Source organism: Stylophora pistillata, chromosome 5 (genome assembly GCF_964205215.1).
Source record: "Stylophora pistillata chromosome 5, jaStyPist1.2, whole genome shotgun sequence".
Taxonomy (NCBI): domain Eukaryota; kingdom Metazoa; phylum Cnidaria; class Anthozoa; order Scleractinia; family Pocilloporidae; genus Stylophora; species Stylophora pistillata.
The window spans coordinates 10,087,063-10,106,359 of NC_142523.1; the positions used below are offsets into that span (position 1 = coordinate 10,087,063).

The following is a 19,297-nucleotide window of genomic DNA, read 5'->3' on the forward strand; positions in this document are numbered from 1 at the left end:
TGGAAATAAATTTTCTACAGTTTCCGCTTTATACTCCATCGGAGACGATTGTTCCTCCCTAAAAACCACGCAATCTTCCAAGATTATCCACCCTCCCCTCCCTTAGACGATGAGTGAGAATTGTCCCCAGGACCACTAAAACACTAAATTTCGTAACTATACATACACAGTTATATGTTTCTCAAAGTCATAATATGTCGCCGATATCTTCAATTTAGTCTAGTTCATCCCTAAATCTCGCGTTGGTTTGGATCAATGTGAGTACCTGAACAACTGCGCACCTACCCCTCCCCTAAGCCAACATTAACCTTAACTTCTCATCAGTCGACTGTTGTTGGGTTAAAGGAGGGGTAGCTGCGCAGTTGATCAGATACTCTCTTTAAACAAATAGTTTGTGTCCGGGCTCCTCCTCGAGCATAGGCCATTGACAATCTCCCTGCTTCAACTCGTACAATCCTGAGTTAGCCTACAAGGGTGGTCCATGCCACCAGATGTAGTCCCAGTGTTTCCTCTCAGCCAGAACATCTTGCTGTGAGGCGTTTTATGGGCGTCTTCTTGTCTTTTTTTCCTTCAAGATTCCATTTCAAGACTTGCCCTTTTAAAGATCGTGCAAAAACGTCATGAAACTGAACCCATCAATAAAGTATATATTTCTTATTCCTTTTTTCCTGATTCCATAGCGAACACAAACTTATTAGTTAATAAATACATACTACAATTTTCAGTTGAGTGAGAAGCGATAAAAGTTTGGTGACAAACTTTTGAGGTTAAGATCATGTTGTTTTCATGGGAAACCAGCTCCATTTCCAGAGACGAGCTGTCGCTTGATTTCTTTCTTTGGCGGCCTTCTAAGTTTGGCCGTTAGCGACGCTAAACTCTTGACTAGTTATCAAACGAATAAAATTCTGACGTGGCAACTTTACGGTCAAACCCACGTCCCCAAACCTTTCCCGCATCTAACTCAACTATTAATCGTAGTAAATGTTAGACAAAGTTGAAAATTTCTAAGTACTCAATTGCAAAGAGGATTAATTAAGTTTTACAACTGAATGACTTGACTAATGGAGACACTGCCTTTGTATAAGGTCTGGTTGAATATGGCCACTCCAATGGAATATACTGAGGAGCAATTGAATTACTACAGGATCTGTTACATTGTCACCGATGTGCTAACTGAAGGCCTTCGAACAATCTTCAAACGAGAATGGGACAATCGCTACAAGGCAACCCTGGGAGAATGGAAAGATGAACCGAAAAATGGATTGGACTTTTGGAACGGTGAGTCCCCACGAAACAGAAGTAGAAACGCCCGTCTCTTGACAACTATGACCAATGGTGACAGAGCGGAATGGGAATGTACCATGCTGTTTTATGCCATTCTTCATTCCGATTGCATCCGCGGTCTCCATCCAACTGTAAAATCAAATGTAGATGACCTCAGGATATTTCGCAATGAAGAATTTGCGCACATGCCACGAGGCCAACTCTCCAACAGAGATTTTCAAAATGCGATTTCAAAGGTCAATACTGCATTTCACGCACTCGGGCTTGCGCTTTTAAAAATCTATGAAATCCAAACTCAGGCAAGTTTCCCAACGGAAGAGTTGAGATATGTTCCAAAGAAAGTTAACAAACTTCAACAAGACGTCATAGAAAAGGAAACAAAACTTCAAGAAAAATACGAAGAACTTGTTGAAAAAGAAACACAACTAGAAGAAAAAGAGAATCAACGACAGACACTTGAAGAACAGTTGCAAACCGAAGTCTTCCCATTTTGTATTCTTCCTCCTGAACCCACACATGATGTCTTCCCTCGCAGATCGGAGGTTGATAAAATCACACAAGACCTCAAAGCACTCAAAGATGACAACAATGACAGCTTAAGCACCTTGTACTTATCCGGGAACCCCGGAAGTGGAAAATCTCAGCTGGCCCGACTAGTAGCCAAGCAATTTTTCGACGAAGGCAAAAAAACTCCCTCTGCGATTTCATTTGTCACGACACTTAATGCCGAAAGTTCAGAAACACTTTTGGAATCGTATGTCTCCTTCGCTCGACAGTGTAAATGTCCAGATTACTCAGTTACAGACACTCGTAATTCCAAATATCTGAACGCAGACGAGAAAATTGCAATTCTCAATACCCTGGTAAGCGCGAAAATCGGGCTTTTCACGTCGTGGTTGTTAGTTGTTGATAATGTCACTAGTTTGTCTCACGTACACACTTACTTGCCAGGTCCAGGAAACCAACAATGGGCGAGGGGCAGTCGCTGATAACAACACAAGACACCAACTCTATTCCTTTAGAAAGCTCTTTCATTCAGCACATCTCTGTAAGCAAAGGAATGCTACCTGATGATGCCAGCTCCTTGTTAAGGCTCCTTTCTGGTGTCACTGATAACGAGGTAGAAAAAGAAATTGCACGAACTTTGGACTACCAGCCACTGGCTTTAGCCAGCGCCGCTATCTATGTAAGACAAGTTCGGGATAGTAAAATAGCTTCAAAATTCGGCTGGACTGACTTTCTAAAGAAACTTGAAAAAGGGGACCGAAGTACAACTGAGAACATTCTTGCCGAGACAAACCCAAGTTACTCAAAAACAATGACCACAGCGACAACACTCGCCTTGGAAAAGATAATGAGATCCGACACAGTTGTAGATCACTTGTTTACTTTTCTCTCTCTTTGTGCGCCACAACCAATACTAAAAGATATTGTCGCCAACTACATTATGGAAATGGAAAAGAAATTGGAAGATAAAGATGCGATTGGGGTAAAGATAAGTCGATGCCCATTCTTGTTGTTTGACAAAGAGGAGAGCGGTGTTTACATTCGAGTGCATGGAGTCGTCCATTACGTTGTTAATTCAGTAACAAAGAAATCTGCCAATGATAAGCAAATAAAATCCATACTAGGGGCTGTTTCATCCTTTTCCAAATTCGAGGATCTAGATTCTCTAGTTATTGGCACAAAAATTGTTCCTCACCTAGCAAAAGTGATTACAGAAGCCGAACATTTGTTTTCTGAAGACGGATTGTCTCAAGTTTCTCAAATTGATACATTGACTCTGGAGGACTATTCTAACGTCTTTACAACCCTCGGAAATATGTGCCGCGAGCACTCTCAATATCCAGCGGCGAGAAGCTACTTTACAGCAGTCTTAGCAATTGTTAAGTTGAGAAACCCAAGTAATGAATTACGAATTATACATGTTTATAGTCACCTGGGTATTGTCCACAGCCACATGGGTGCCCTAAAGCAGGCAAAAGATTGTCTCGAGCAAGCGCTGGATGTTCAGCTAAAAAAACTCGGACCTAACCATGTTGATGTCGCAGCATCTTACAATAACCTGGGCCTTGTCCACGAGCAGCTGGGTGACCTAAAGCAGGCAAAAGACAGTCACGAGCGAGCCCTGGATGTTTGGCTGAAAAAGATCGGACCTGAGCATGTTGATGTCGCAACGTCTTATGATAACCTGGGCCTTGTCCACGGGCAGCTGGGTGATCTAAAGCAGGCAAAAGACTGTCACGAGCGAGCCCTGGATGTTCGGCTGGAAAAGCTCGGACCTAAGCATGTTGATGTCGCAACGTCTTATAATAACCTGGGCCTTGTCCACAAGCAGCTGGGTGACCTAAAGCAGGCAAAAGACTGTCACGAGCGAGCCCTGGATGTTCGGCTGAAAAAGCTCGGACCTGAGCATGTTGATGTCGCAACGTCTTATAATAACCTGGGCGCTGTCCACGAGCAGCTGGGTGACCTAAAGCAGGCAAAAGACTTTCACGAGCGAGCCCTGGATGTTCGGCTGAAAAAGCTCGGACCTGAGCATGTTCATGTCGCAATGTCTTACAATAACCTGGGCGCTGTCCACGAGCAGCTGGGTGACCTAAAGCAGGGAAAAGATTTTCACGAGCGAGCGCTGGATGTTTGGCTGAAAAAGCTTGGACCTGGGCATGTTCATGTCGCAATGTCTTACAATAACCTTGGCGATGTCCACGAAAAGATGGGTCGCCTGAGTAAAGCAAAAGACTGTCACGAGCGAGCACTGGATGTTATGCTGAAAAGGCTCGGACCTGAGCATGTTCATGTCGCAATGTCTTATAATAACCTGGGCACTGTCCACGGGAAGCTGGGTGATCTAAAGCAGGCAAAAGACTGTCGCGAGCGAGCGCTGGATGTTCGGCTGAAAAAGCTCGGACCTGAGCATGTTCATGTCGCAACGTCTTACAATAACCTGGGCGTTGTCCACTGGCAGATGGGTGACCTTAGGCAGGCAAAAGATTGTCTCGAGCGAGCGCTGGATGTTCGGCTGAAAAAGCTCGGATCTGAGCATGTTGATGTTGCAATGTCTTACAATAACCTGGGCATTGTCCACGAGCGGTTGGGTGACCTAAATCAGGCAAACGACTGTCACGAGCGTGCGCTGGATGTTCGGCTAAAAAGGCTCGTACCTGAGCATGTTGATGTGGCAATGTCTTACAATAACCTGGGCACTGTCCACGAACAGCTGGGTGACCTAAGGCAGGCCAAAGACTTTCACGAGCGAGCGCTGGATGTTCGGCTGAAAAAGCTCGGACCTGAGCATGTTGATGTCGCAATGTCTTACAATAACCTGGGCACTGTCCACAGGCAGCTGGGTGACCTAAAGCAGGCAAAAGACTGTCACGAGCGAGCGCTGGATGTTAGGCTGAAAAAGCTCGGACCTGAGCATGTTCATGTCGCAACGTCTTATAATAACCTGGGCCTTGTCTACGAGCAGCTGGGTGACCTAAAGAAGGCAAAAGACTGTCACGAGCGAGCCCTGGATGTTTTGCTGAAAAAGTTCGGACCTGACCATGTTTATGTCGCAACGTCTTATAATAACCTGGGCCTTGTCCACGAGCAGCTGGGTGACCTAAAGCAGGCAAAAGACTGTCTCGAGCGAGCGCTGGATGTTCGGCTGAAAAAGCTCGGACCTGAGCATGTTCATGTCGCAAAGTCTTACAATATCCTGGGCACTGTCCACAGGCAGCTGGGTGACCTAAAGCAGGCCAAAGACTGTCACGAGCGAGAGCTGGATATTCGCCTTAAGATATTCGGTCCGGAACACGTCAAGGTAGCAGAAACTTATATAAACCTGGGCGATGTGCACAATTATCTAGGTCTCAGCCAAGAAGCAAAAGGGTGTAATGATCTTGCGTTGGCGATTTATGTCAAGAACTTTGGCCCTGAAGATGAGAAAGTGAGATTTGTTCAGAATGCACTTGCTCAGCTACGTACAGCAGAACTGAATATTGGTAACACATAAAGTTCAATATTCATAAATTCGTAATTCTTTAAAGCGTTAGGTTTGTTACTCGTAGATCAGCGAAGGTCAAATCGGAATTGAGAGTTCAAACAAAGATATCAAGACTTCAGTTTACAGCATACTTATACAGATTAAGTCAAGCAACACCTAATTGTGGTGCATTGTAATGTAGAAAATTTAAGAAACAACAGACAATTTCCTTATAAGCCAGACTTCTTGCGATCAACATTACAAGTTAAAGAGCCAGTCAGAGTGCAGTCAGTTGCGTTTGACACGTGCTGCAACCGATCTGTAAAAGGCAGAGCTAAAAACCCCATTCAAATCTCAAAAACTTTTGCAGGCTCACTCTTGAAACCATAGCAACGTTAGACTAAAAATGGCAGAATATTTAAAAAATTGAAACGCCCTGTGGTTTTTTCCCCCTAGATCACGACACTAGTAGAGACATTACGCTTCAAAATTTCACCTCAGATGTCTCTCAAAACGGGCACAAATTATCTTTTGCACACCATAGTTTCATCCTTGCTGATATTAACCGGTCTATCATCGAAGTTCGATCGTCAAAATGCATTTGGAGTAAGTTCAGCTACGTTGATCTCGACACGTCGGCTGGACGGTCCTCAGCGATAGTTTTATCATGTTTTACTTTAAAAAAAGTGGTTTTGAAGTATCAAGGATTAATCCTTTCAATTGTTTTAAAAATTGCGCCATATCAATTATTATTAAAAACTGGATCGTTGGATAATGCAATTCAAGACTTTATGGGCTTAGCCATTATGATATAGGAGCCAATATACCATAATCTACAAATATGATAAGTGTACGCGTTGGCTTAAAATCAAAAGGGAGCTAAAAAGAAGAGAAGAGAAGATTTGTCTAATATCGTGGGGGTGTTTTTAATAAAACAATTATTCCACTCGCGCTTGTTGGATATGAGATGACTATAGCTAACTCGGCGCTACGCGCCTCGTTGGCTATCTATCATCTCATATACAACAAGCGCGAGTGGAATAATTGTTAAATACATACTGTTGCTATGGATTTATAGCCGTCTATGTGACATGCGCAGATGTTATTAAACTTTGTCTATGTAATATAGAATTAGACCCTGTCACTGGCTGTCAGTATTTGAAAATATCGTCTGTGACTTTATTGCAATGAACGTTGGACTTTTCTCGGAGTATGGTTCCCCTAGAACCTATTAAGTTTAATTTCTAGTTTTGACATCGAAGTAATCCTTTAAAATTTGAAAATTGTTCATAGTTTAAGTCATGACAACCATAGTAATTTTTGGCGTGCTTTACGTATTGTAATCTTTAACTAAGTAGGCTAATTATTAAAGGAGTTAAGTAATGGCACTTCTGCAGTCGATGGTGTTGCGTTTTGGTGGTTGAAAAGATTGGTTGTTAGAACAATAGATAAAACCTATAATTCCGTTTGGCAAAAACCGCGCGAATGCACAGAATCATACTCTATTTGTCAGTCATTTTCGCGGTGTGAACACGTGCTTGTTGATACACAAAATAAAGCAGGAGTGTAGGCCAGTTTACGTAAGGAGCACAGAATTCGAATGTGTGAAATCCTAGCTACGCCACTACTTGCCAACCTAAAAAGCCCTTGTTTCCATAAGCATCAAAAAAGCTCTTTGTTATATTCGATGCCCAATCAATCAAGATAATGGTTTGAGAATTTGTGTAATGCTCTACAAAGCAAATCTGCTTTTGTTCGAGGGGAACAGAGCCTGGCACTATGGGAGGTCGGTTAGAGCTCGAAAGACGATTGTCGCGTGTGGTTCGCAGCATCCTCCTGCGCGCATTTCTCGTGTTTGCCTCCGCTGGCCTGAAAATGCCACTTCTCCTTCGCAGCCGTTCTTTAGCTAAAAGCTCCTTCGTAACGAACAGTATTCCTTTCCCTTTCTTTGAGGTTATAGACCCTTACAGATTGTGCTAGTAAAAGTGGCACATTATTATTTTTTAAATTTTTTTTTTTGCTCAACTTCCTTTGCAGTAAATGGCTTGAACCCGGGGGTAATATGTGAAGGTGTAGTCTGATCCTCCGGGTGAGTGTAGTCCTGAGAAGGACTGTTGTCGGTGGTAGTGACTGACGTTTCGACAACCTGTGCGGAAGTCATCATCAGAGTCAAGTGAATGATTGTTGTCAGTAGAATGTTCTTATTCCAGTTTGTGTGAAATGATCGGTTGGTTTTGCCGTGATGACTCAAGTGACGTAAGTCGGTCGTGATTGGTCTGTTTCGATCTGTCGGTAAAGTTAGGTCGTTCTTTTTCGGTCGTTTGTGATGTTTATGCGTGAATGAGTCGTTTGTATGGAGCGGGTAAGTGTTAACATCTGTTTAGGGGAGTCTGTTCTAAGTTAGTAAACCAGCTTTCCTGAGCTAGTCGTTGAAAATAGTCAGTGCTGTAGGTTAGGCATTGTGCAGAGTCCCAGTCAATGTTGTGGTTGGTAAGTCGATGGTGTTCAGCAATGTGATTGCTGACATCACCTTTCCTCGTCGCCCGTCTGTGTTTAGTCAGTCTTGTTGTGAGGTTTCTGACAGTCTCACCGATGTAGGAGGCTTGGCAGTCGGAACAATTGATCTTATAAATCGTTCCCTGTCTGTTCCTCGGTTCGTCTTTGTCTTTAACGTTGGTTAGTAACTGACGTAGTGTGGTGATGGGTTTGTGGGCGACGCGAATATTGAAGGGTAGTAAGATGCGTGAGATGTTTTCAGACATGCCTTTTATGTACGGTATGGCTGCTGTAGTCGTAGGGGTTGCGGTGTCGTTTGTTTCGGTAGTAGTAGTGGGTCGGTGAGTGTTTCGTCGGATGAAGTCGTTGTTGTAGTTGTTCTTCGTAAAAACGCGGTGAAGGTATTTGTTTTCGTCGGATAAGCTGTCTGTCGAGTAGCATACTAGTTGTGCGCGTCGTGTTAGAGTTCTGATAGTTGTGGCTGTGTGTGATGTAGGGTTGTAAGATAAATAAATAAATAAATAAATAATGATTTAACAATGGACATCCACTGGGTGGCTATTCTTGTCCACTGTTCCAGATCAAATTGGAAGACTCGTCTAAGATGACTCGTCTAGTAATCTGTCGGTGTGTGTCGGTTTCCTGTAAACAGTCGTCCGAAATGAGTTGTCGTTGTGGCTTACCAGGCAGTCTAGAAAAGGAAGTTAGCCATTTTCTTCGACTTCTCTGGTAAACTGTATGTCAGTGTTTTGTTCGTTAAGGTGGTGGTGGAATGCGTCAATTTCGTTGTGTCGAACGGCGGTGAATGTGTCGTCAACGTATCGTAACCAAAGCCACAGCTATCAGAAGTCTAACACGACGCGCGAAACTAGTATGCGACTCGACAGACAGCTTATCCGACGAGAACAAATACCTTCACCGTGTTTTTACGAAGAACAACTACAACAACGACTTCATCCGACGAAACACTCAACGACCCACTACCACTACCGAAACAAACGACACCGCAACCCCTACGACTACAGCAACCATACCGTACATAAAAGGCACGTCTGAAAACATCTCGCGCATCTTACTACCCTTCAATATCCGCGTCGCCTACAAACCCATCACCACACTACGTCATTTACTAACCAACGTTAACCGAACAGAACGACCGAACAGAACGACCTAACTTTACCTACGGATCGAAACAGACCAATCACGACAGTCTTACGCCACTTGAGTCTTACAGCCAATAACATCACGGCAAAACTGACCCATCATTTTACAAGCACTGAAATAAGAACACTCTACTCACAACAACTATTCACTTGACTCTGATGATAACTTCCGCACAGGTTGTCGAAACGTCAGTCACTACCACCGACAACAGTTCTTTTCAGGACTACACTCACCCGGACGATCAGACTACACCTTCACTTAAGTTCCTTTGTTTACTGGAAAGTCTGAAATTAAGTGGAGTGCTGGTGCTATAATCATGTTAAAACCGTGTCTTGTGAAATTCACATCATGCTCAACAAGATATTATGCCAGTCTACACTAAGTTTGAGTTAGATTCTGGAAGCTTTTCTCAGGTGAACATTGCACTTATCGCATTTCTGGTTTCTTGCTTTTGGAAAAAGGTCTTCAGATTTCTACTCTCTTACTCAAAATTTTTTCAAGTTTCAAGAAGTTATCTTTGTCTTTACTCATTGTTTCCTTCCCTTTTTTGTTATATTAGTAATTTTGTTTAAGTCTTAGCATTTTTGTAATTGGTTGTCTAATATAGTCTTATATAATCAAAGATTGTGAAAAGCGCGCAATTCAGTCTATGGCTGCAATGTATTTTATTTGGTAATAAACTATCTATCTAATAAACTATCTCAGGACTCTTGATTGACATGCATAGTTACTAGTTTGATTGAAGGACCGGTCATAATTTATCATCTGGATATGTGGGTTGGCGGATTTTGGTTGTGTCACAATTTACCGGTTTCCTCTCTCCCCCCCCCCCCCCCCAACGACCCTGTTGTATTCAAACGATCCTCCCTAATGGGCAGTAAATTCTCCATACTCCCAGTTTGTACTTGCGATGACTGTTTGCCATGGCAACCAGAAGAGGGGTCCTTCCACTCCCCCTTTTCTATCTATTCAGTCCAGTAACTTAAAAACAGCTGTTTTAAAATAACTTTTTTTTAGATACAAGTTAGCTTTTCGATTGGGCTAAGCAAATTTTGTAGACCCTGTTATGCGTTTGAGCATACACTTATAACTCTTTTGGTGAGAGAAACATTTAATACATATCTCTGGCATTCTGAGGAAATATGGACCAAAAATGAAGAAATCAGTTGAGTTTAAACTGTGTGCTGTTTACAGGAGTTTTTCTTGATTATGCTCATCGTGGTACAGAGATAACTATTATCAAAGGAAACGTTGAGAAACCTTGTAGTAAAGAGAAAACTGCGGCTACTATTTTACTAAAAGAACCTTTGAAAAGATCTAATAATTTTTATATCCCCATTCCGCAGTGGGGAAGTTTTTTTTAGGGACATGTGGTTTTGATTGAAAATTAACACTCAGTACGATATAAACGCAAAAAATATATATTTCAGTGAAAATGTGCGTGGCAGGATAAATTCAGCAGACTTTCACACTTACTTAAAAGCAACCTTCAAACGCTATCTTAGCATATCACACAGAAAACTCTTTTTAACACTTTTTAAGCATCCATTCTACGTCTACTTTTGCTGTTCTTTTTCGTTTTTTATTAGCCGGGTCCGTCAAAACCCCTTTAACAAATGTTTCCAAATGTTTTTTCTTTGTTGAGAGAGGTCGTCGCCATGAGATTTTTTTTAAAGCCTTGTGTAATCTGAGAAGCTTCGAACAAAAACTGATTTAGTCACTAGTAGGGTGTGGCCTCTCTCTAGATTGCCATGGCAACCATGTCTTTCCCGAAAGGTTTGGTATCTACCTATACAAACAACCACCATTATGCTTCGCTGTGCTGCTCAGAAACGCAAAATTGGCCTTAATTTTAGTCATATCGAGAGCAAATGCAGGGTTATACAATCACAATTTTTTCAATGGTTGAGGCAAATAATCAAATATAGTTCTAAGGGAACATGGATCACTTTAAGCCTGACTGCGGAAATTCAAGAGGACCAAATTGATTTGCAATTAGTTTTTTCAAATTATTGACAAATGAAAGAATGATGTAAACACGGGTTATGATCAGGAACCGGTCGTTATTTATTGCCTGGGGGGGGAGGGGGGTTAGAGGATTTTAGTTGTATCACGAAAAATTTATCTGATCCTCCCATCAGGCTCTGCAGTATTCTTATGATCCCTCCCCCCTCATTGGAAGTTAATTGACAGCTAATTCTTGATAGTCCTCGCGCTTCTCTCGGACGTTTCTCTCGTGCTTGACGCAAGAGTTGTCTGTTTCCCGCGTGAGGAAACTAGTACGAGCCACCTTAAAGTTTCAAAAATAGAGGCATTGTAATGGCAATCACGAGATGAACACGCATGGCTGGTTTAGATAACATTTGATTCACCTTTGCGTTTCCGCCGAAGATTGCAAAACTTTTGCTACTTTTCTTCTGTTTACTGAGAATTTGGAAGCACGTCTCATCAGTCCCCTAAACTTCTAAAGCGGTAACTTTTATCGATTTATAATAATAAGAAATTCGATGGAATGCTCGGACGATTTTGGGAAAATACTTTGCATTGTTCTATGTTTGTCTGTTCAAACTGAAAATGTTAAAACGGATAGATTCACTGCTTTCACAATACTCACAGATTTTGATCTTTGTCAATTTTAAAAGGCAAAAACTGATTTTTCTTAAACTTAAAAAATAGACTGAGAAAATTAGAGTCCATGCTGTTTCGCTTTGAACTAAACATGCTGACTGTTCCCTCATTGCAAAAAGTTTCGTTGTAATAGAAGATTCTGTTTTTCTTCCTCAATACGGTAGAACCCCACTTTCGTTAACTCGAACAGGACCCGACTTCCCTTGGATTTGAGATCGGTTAGCGTGAATAATTTTACTCATGCTTGGCTCAAATTTACCCTGATAACGTCGTTCGATGAACGTCAAAGTGTCAAAACATAGCTGATTGGCACGTCCCATCCTGTTAATCGCGATTTTTATGAATGTGGTAATATGAATGTGAACCTGACACAGCTAGATGAACTATCTACTTTGAATGTTCTTATTCAACAAACGTATTGTATGAAAATTGAGCACGAATGGCATGTACATGATTCTTTATAAATTATCAACGGGATGATTAAAATTCCAACACCAATAATGATAGCTCGGACCTCCTCTGGCTTGAACCATTTTTTTCGTCTCCTTTGGAAGCTCGACTTGCCTAAGCTTTACTGTAGATTGGTAACTGGAACAGTTGTTAGAAGTATGAAATTACACAGTTATTCAATTTATTCATCTTTACTGAAGTAAGTTACCTGCCATGCTAGGTCGAATTGAAAACAAGATCTCACAAGTGCAACTTTATAAAAAGAAATATCAAATTACCGCCGGATACATATCATTTATGACAAATCGAGTTCAGAAACGATTCTTGTAGTTTTACGTCGACTATTATCTATTGGTTCTCAAAACATTTTTTACGGATAATCCATCGCTGAATATGGAATTGATAGGATCAGCGATGCGAAAACGGAAGAAAGGAACAATGAACCACTTAAATTGAAAAATGCACTTACAAACTTTTTCTTCAGGCTCTTAAAATGTTTTCAAAAATCTCAGTTGTGATCTTTTGAAATTACTCTATAACTTGTACAAAAGACGTTTAGTTCAGATGTTTTCTTTTTCAATTTGGATTCGAACATTCTGGGGAATGTTACACGTATTTATTTAGCGTCAGTCGAATAATGTAGATTCAATTAAATTAGATTTGAATTTCACGCTAGGTTAGAGATGGCGATTAAACCTGACGAGTTACAGCATACCCTCAAAAACTGGCAAACCCATTTCATGAGAAGCTAATCTGGATTTGTTTGAAATAAGGATTAGTGGGCTTTTTAATATTTTTTTGTCTCGCTCCAGCTTCTTTTCTTCGCTTAGCATCACACTCTTTGTGTCCCTATTTCATTCCTATCCACCCACGCTCGTACATTGCTACAAATTTTTCTTTTTGTGTTTCAGTGGAAGTGTTGTGGTAGACATAAAGAGACGAACACGTCTCGCTGCATTCGAAATATTTGATTCCCCTTCGCGTTTCTGTCGATCATTTGCGAACTGAACCAGTTTTCTTCTGTTCGGTAAAAAGTAAGGAGCTTGACTCATCAGTTGTTGAATATTTTTGGCCTCGGTATGTTTCATGAATTCTCATAACGTATCAAGAAATCAAAGGGAACGCTTGGACGAGTTTGGTGAAGTTACTGTGAAATAATGCAGTAGTCTTTCTACTTGTCTGTTCAATCCGAACTGCAAATGATAAAGCCAATAGATTTATTTTTTTCTCAAAACATTTAGGTTTTCAAAGAACAAACTGACTTTTCACATAAAAAGGATCCGACAAAAGTACCCCTTTATACATATCAAATATGGTAGATAGCATTCAAAAACGTTTCTTGTAGTTCGAGATCGACTATTATCTGTTGGTTCTCATAACATTTTTTCACAGAGTATCCATCGCTGATTATGGCCTTGATATGGTCAGTGATGCTGAAATCGAAGGAAGAAACGATGAGCCACGGTGTTACATGTTATGAGTTAATCAAATTGGTCTTACAAAATTTTTCTTCTCTTTAAATGTTTCAAATTCCAGTTGCCGTCTTATTAAATTACTCCCATACAGATGACGTTTAGTTTGGATGTTTTTTTCCAATTTGAACTCGAACCTTGTAGGAAACGTTAATCGCATCATTAATTTAACGTCAGTGGAAGAATGTAGATTCAGTTAAATTAGATTTGAATTTCACGCCAGGCAAGAGATATTGAATAAACCTGATAGGTGACAGCTTACTCTCGAAAACAGGCAAAACCATTTCATGAGATGCTAATCTGGATTTGTTTGAAACAAGAATTAGTGGACTTTTTAACTCTTTTTTTTCTCGCTTCAGCTCCTTTTCTGCACTGAGCATCACACGCTTTGTGTCTCTATTTCATCCCTGTCCACCTAAACTCGTACATTGCTGCAAATTTTTCTTTTCTGTTTGAATAAATTTGTATAGCTGGTAGTCATGTGAGTCAAAATGATCTATTGTATGAACCATCTTCTCCTAATTACTTGACGTTGTAGAAATAGAAGCGTTGTAGAGGATATCACGATATAAACACGCCTCTCTGTTTTCGAAATATTTGGTTCTCCTTCGCGTTTCTATCGATGATTTCAAGACTGAACCACTTTTCTTCTCTTCGGTAAAAATTAGGAGCTTGAGTTATCAGTAAAAACATGTTGAAACTTCTTGGCCTCGGTATGTTTCATGAATTCTCATAACGTATCAAGAAATCGAAGGGAACGCTTGGACGAGTTTGGCGAAGTACCATTACTTTCAAATAATGCAGTAGTCTTTCTGCTTGTCTGTTCGATCCGAACTTCAAATGACAAAGCCAACAGATTTATTTCTTTCTTAAAACTCTTAAACACTTTGTCTTTATCAGTTTTCAATCACCAACCTGACTTTTTCATAAAAAGGATCGGACAAAAATAAAGTTCATACTGTTTCGCGTTGATTTAACTATTCTCACTGCTCTCAACTGAACGTGTTGCAATGATGAAACTTTGGTTTTACGACCAAGTCGAGAAATTATGCATTGCTTTTTTAATGCAATAAATACCCGCTTACTCGAACCCGGTTAACTCCAATCACCCGCTAACTCGAGCATGATCCGATTTCCCTTCGATTTGACTATTTTAATGGTCATCCACTTCAAGGACTTAAGGCTCGGTTAACCTCGAACTAATTTTTCCTTCCTTTGTCTCAAACTTACCCTGATAACTCGAACTGAAAGTAAAAAACGTCATTCGAACAAGGTCAAGTCGTCAGTACATGGCTGATTGACACGTCCCAACCTTTAATCGCGATCGATGCTAACGTGGTAACATATATGAAAACGTAACACATTCAGCTAAACTTTCAAAACTAAACGTTCTTACACTGAACAAAGTAAAGATGCGAAAATTTCTGGAGACTAGTGCCGGCTGTTATTTGTTGTTTTTCAAGACAATTTCGCAGATTAGATATTGATGCTCTCGTCTAAATTCCCTCATACCACTGTAACCGTGCGTGACATCAACAGAAAAACATAACCGCATGTTTGCTATCGCGTGCTCATTGGAGGCTGCATATATAATGAATAAAAACCAACACAGCAGTTATAAGAGGTGAATATAAGAAAGATAGTCTACGAAAAGACAGAACCTGGGAGAAAACCAACGAGCATCCATTGGATGAAAAACCCCACCGAGCTCGCTGCAGTAAAAGAGGGGGGGGGGGAGGAAAAAATCCCGGCCCAATGGATAGCACTCTCCCGAGCGACCGGGCACAGTCTTAAAATACTAAACGTGTTATTTAGATTCCTTAAGATTGTGTCACTAATAAACGAGAATTTAAATTGTCTTTAGCATAGCCATCCTTAGCGTTTTCGTTGGCCTAACGACCCTGTCGCTTAAAAAGCCGATTGGGAACTTCAGCGTTAGCTGCAGAGGTGGTTCCTCCAGCTCTTAAGGCTATGGATATCAATTTTAGAGACGTCTGTGAGTTCTCTAATATGCTTCTTTAATAAGTTCTCTGGTTCTCGAGTTACTAATCCCCCGGCTCCGTACTTTCTGCTTAGAACGAGGAGTAGCAAGGGCTCTGGCTTTGAACACAGGTAAATCTTCAAAGAGCTCAATTTGTGAAGCTGTTATGTAGTTCTTTAAAGCCTTGACAGGACAAGTTGCAAGGTCTGACCTTGCAATAATAATAATCCACGACCCAATTCGGAATTGGTCTGTCTTGAAAGATTCTAAGAAAATAAAAACGTACAAGGGGAAAAACTTTACTTCGCAGGCCTTTATGTGACATGATTCACTAAAACGGAAAAACCCCGGTAACCAATTAAGCATAGGCGACTAATCTAAGATCAGAAAGAGACAGAAACTTTGAAATTTATCTGTTATCTTGGATTTCACGATCTCAGGGGTCACAGGATCCTTTTCGACCTTTGGCCTACCCAAAATTCTCAGAGATGCGTTAACCATCGAAGAAACCAGAGGGTGAGTAGACATTTTTGATAAACCAGCCATCTGCTGTGCCCATTCAAGAGAAAACACCCCCTTAATAACAAAAGAGTGAATCCACTAGATATTAACAATAAAGAGTAATTGCTAGGTTAGTAAACAAATAATCATCTTAGTTGTTCAAAAACTATTAGCTGTCTGTTTTCTGACTTTTATTGATCGACATGAATTCCATCTCTTGTCAGCACCTAACCACAGCCGTTCGATAACAATGCGTACATTTCCACAGCAATAAAATAGCCGGAAATTCATAAAAAAAAAAAAAAAGTTCATGAATCGTGTTTATTCAGCTCTTAATTTGCGGGTCACATTTAAGTGAAAAAATCGTTCACGTGGACATGAAATGATCTCATTACCTTAAATCACGATTAACGAATGAAGAAATAGTCAAATCACGATTCACGAGAAAAAAATGTTCAATTACGCTTCACGTAAAAACTATAAGGGACCCTCTAGTAGCGTGAAAAACTTAATTGTGTTCGAGACTTCAGGAGTATTCGTCTTACTGCGCACGTGCACGGCTAGATTTGGCGAGTATCCAAAATATATATTTATCATGTCCTTAAATACCAACCCATGCAAGAATGTTCAAGAATTTATACCGACATACTAGATATTTTTAGAGGAAGGTTGGTCTTCAGAAATTACTTCCACCTGGAAAATATTTTTTTGACCTCTCAACTTGTGTTTCGTTAATCTTTTTACTTGCGGATAGTTTTTTAAAATTTTGCTTAATTCATCAGTCGTGTCACAATATCACTCCATGCGCTTTCTTTGCGTCTTAGTTGTTTCGCCTTGATACACGGCACTAAGGATAGGCCGATACGAATTTTCCGAATCGATACGATACCGAGTAAGATATTAACGTTTTTCTTCAATATCGATACTGTGACGTCATTAAGCTAAATGGTAATTCCGGTGATTTCATTGGTAATAATATAGGTTTATCTTGCACTGTTAAAGTTATGCAGTGTTCAGTGCTTTATAGAAGTGTCAGTAACACAGTTAAAAGTTTAAAACCGGCCTCAGGACTCAATGCTCAATGCCCAACCCCTTGTCAGCGGTTGTTCGCTGGCAATTTGGTAAGTACTTGGTGTAATCCTTAATGTATGTTAATGTATCCACATAACCATGTTTTCCCATATGTTCTTCTGTATTGATGCATGTATGAGGGATTTCACCAAGTACCTACCGGCAATTTTCTACAGTCTTCTACTCGTGTGCAATGCTTTTTACACCTCATAAGATTGTAAAAGTAAGAAATCTTGACCCGAAACTTAAAACCCTGGGGCATTTCTTTCTAGTAATTAATTGTCAAGCGTTCAACCTCGTTGTTTTTTTATTTCACCTGTAGTATATGCTGGTCACCTGGTTGGATTTTGCGTTTTCACTTTTCGTGGATATTAAGGGTAAAATTTTTCTGTTTCTTTGCTTATCAACTAGAGTAAAGAGCTTTTTATTATGAGCTATTATGAGTGACCAAGACAGAATTTCTCCATACAATAACAATACTGTATAAAGCAGAGACGTTATAGTCATTTAGAGGACTATTAGTTGATCCAATACCAAATATCAAATTCTCCCAACTAACATCGTAGGAATTGCGTGGCAGATAGTAAGGAGAATTACTAATGATATCTTGGAAGTGAAGGATTGAGTGATCTGCTCAAGGTCAAGACCAGATTCTTCAATAGTTCTTATGCTATATTGAAAATTCCGGCCCCAAGCCTCTTTTTCACTAAACATTTCATGTGTCTCGATTTCGACTCTGATGGAAAGGCTTTTGTGCTGAAGCAAAAAAAAATTCTTTCAAGGATTTAGGAAGCAGTTTTCCTGGAACTGTTGAGAGAACTGCTTTGGGACATTACTTCATATCAGCGCCTGTATAAACAGGCCTACATTATACACTTAATGTATGGTCCCAAGGGAAACAGTTATCTCTAGCCGAGAGTCCTGATTTTTTCCTCGACTTCTTCACGGAGAACATCAGGACTCGAGGGAAAACAAAACTAGGTAGATTTCCAATGGAAGATACATTAAGTGCTTTGTTGCATATTTTTAGGATTTCCCTTAAACAATGATATGGCAAAAATTTGCTGTTGCACGCGGCGCGCGGGAAACAACTGCGCAATTGTATCGCGGTCGGGATACATTTATATTTGATCAGGGGCACGTTGACCAAGAATCAGCCAATAACAGCGCTCGTTTAGTTGAGTGAAAGTCTAGGTATATGACAATATTTAAAATTATCGTAAAAATTTTTGCGTCTAAACATGACCCTTAATATGTTACGTTATCTTTTGTGAGAGGAAGGTTTCTCGCGAGTGTCGGTTATTATTTTTTTGCTTTTCAAGACAATTTCGCAGATTAGATATTGTTGATAACGGCCTCGGTATGATCACTGGTGCAGAAACGGAAGAAAAGAACGATAAACCACTGTGTTAAATGTACGTGACGACTGAAATTGTTCTTACAAGCTCTTTCTTACCTTAAAATATTTCAAAAGTTTTGTTTGGATTTTTTAAATTTGAATTTGAACATTCTAGGAAATGTAAATCGTATCCGATTGACGTCAGTTAAAGAATGCTCAATCAATTAAAATGATCACGAATTAGTGGTAACGAGTTGCCAGTACCCCAATTGGCTAATACTGCGTCTAAATGAACGCTGAGATTGACCGAGCCAGTACCAGGTCGCTCAAGGGGCATGTTGTTTCGCGGCCTCAATCTTTTTTGTTGTTTTATTAGATGCAGAGCCAGAAAAGCTTCATAAACTCACTTATAAATTGTGTGCTTGCAAACCGTTCTTCTCATTCATAATGGGGGGGAGGAAATCTTTGATCTGTGTGGGAATGTGAAAATGACCGTATTTTATCACAATACGATTTACTTTATCCCCGCATATAGCTCTGGCGGTGAATTTTCTACAGTCCCCCTTCCCTTCACTCCCCCCCCCCCCCCGTTTAATACTCTGTCGAAGGCGAAATAGTATAAAGAGTGAGCACAAACTTACCAGTTAACAAATGCATACTACCATTTTCAGTTGAGTGAGAAGCAACGAAAGTTTGGCGATCAAGTTTTGAGGTTAAAACCGTGTTTATGTTTTTGTTGTTTTTGTTAGAGGCGAAGTGTCGTTTGACTTCTTTTGGCGACCTTTTAACAGAGAGATAACTTTGACGGTTGACTGTTAAAAAAAAAAAAGAAACCCTTTTGACGGTTGACGGTTAAATTTTAAGTCATTTAACGGCTGACGGTTAATGTTTTGGAGTGTAGTTTATAAAATACACGAACTTTTTACCCAAGAATAAATACG

General features: G+C 40.3%; 1 pseudogene; it reads left to right on the forward strand.

Moving 5' to 3' along the window:
• The first annotated feature begins 826 nt into the window (after positions 1 to 826).
• Positions 827 to 5,284, forward strand: LOC148730187 (uncharacterized; annotated as a pseudogene).
• The last annotated feature ends 14,013 nt before the right edge of the window (positions 5,285 to 19,297 follow it).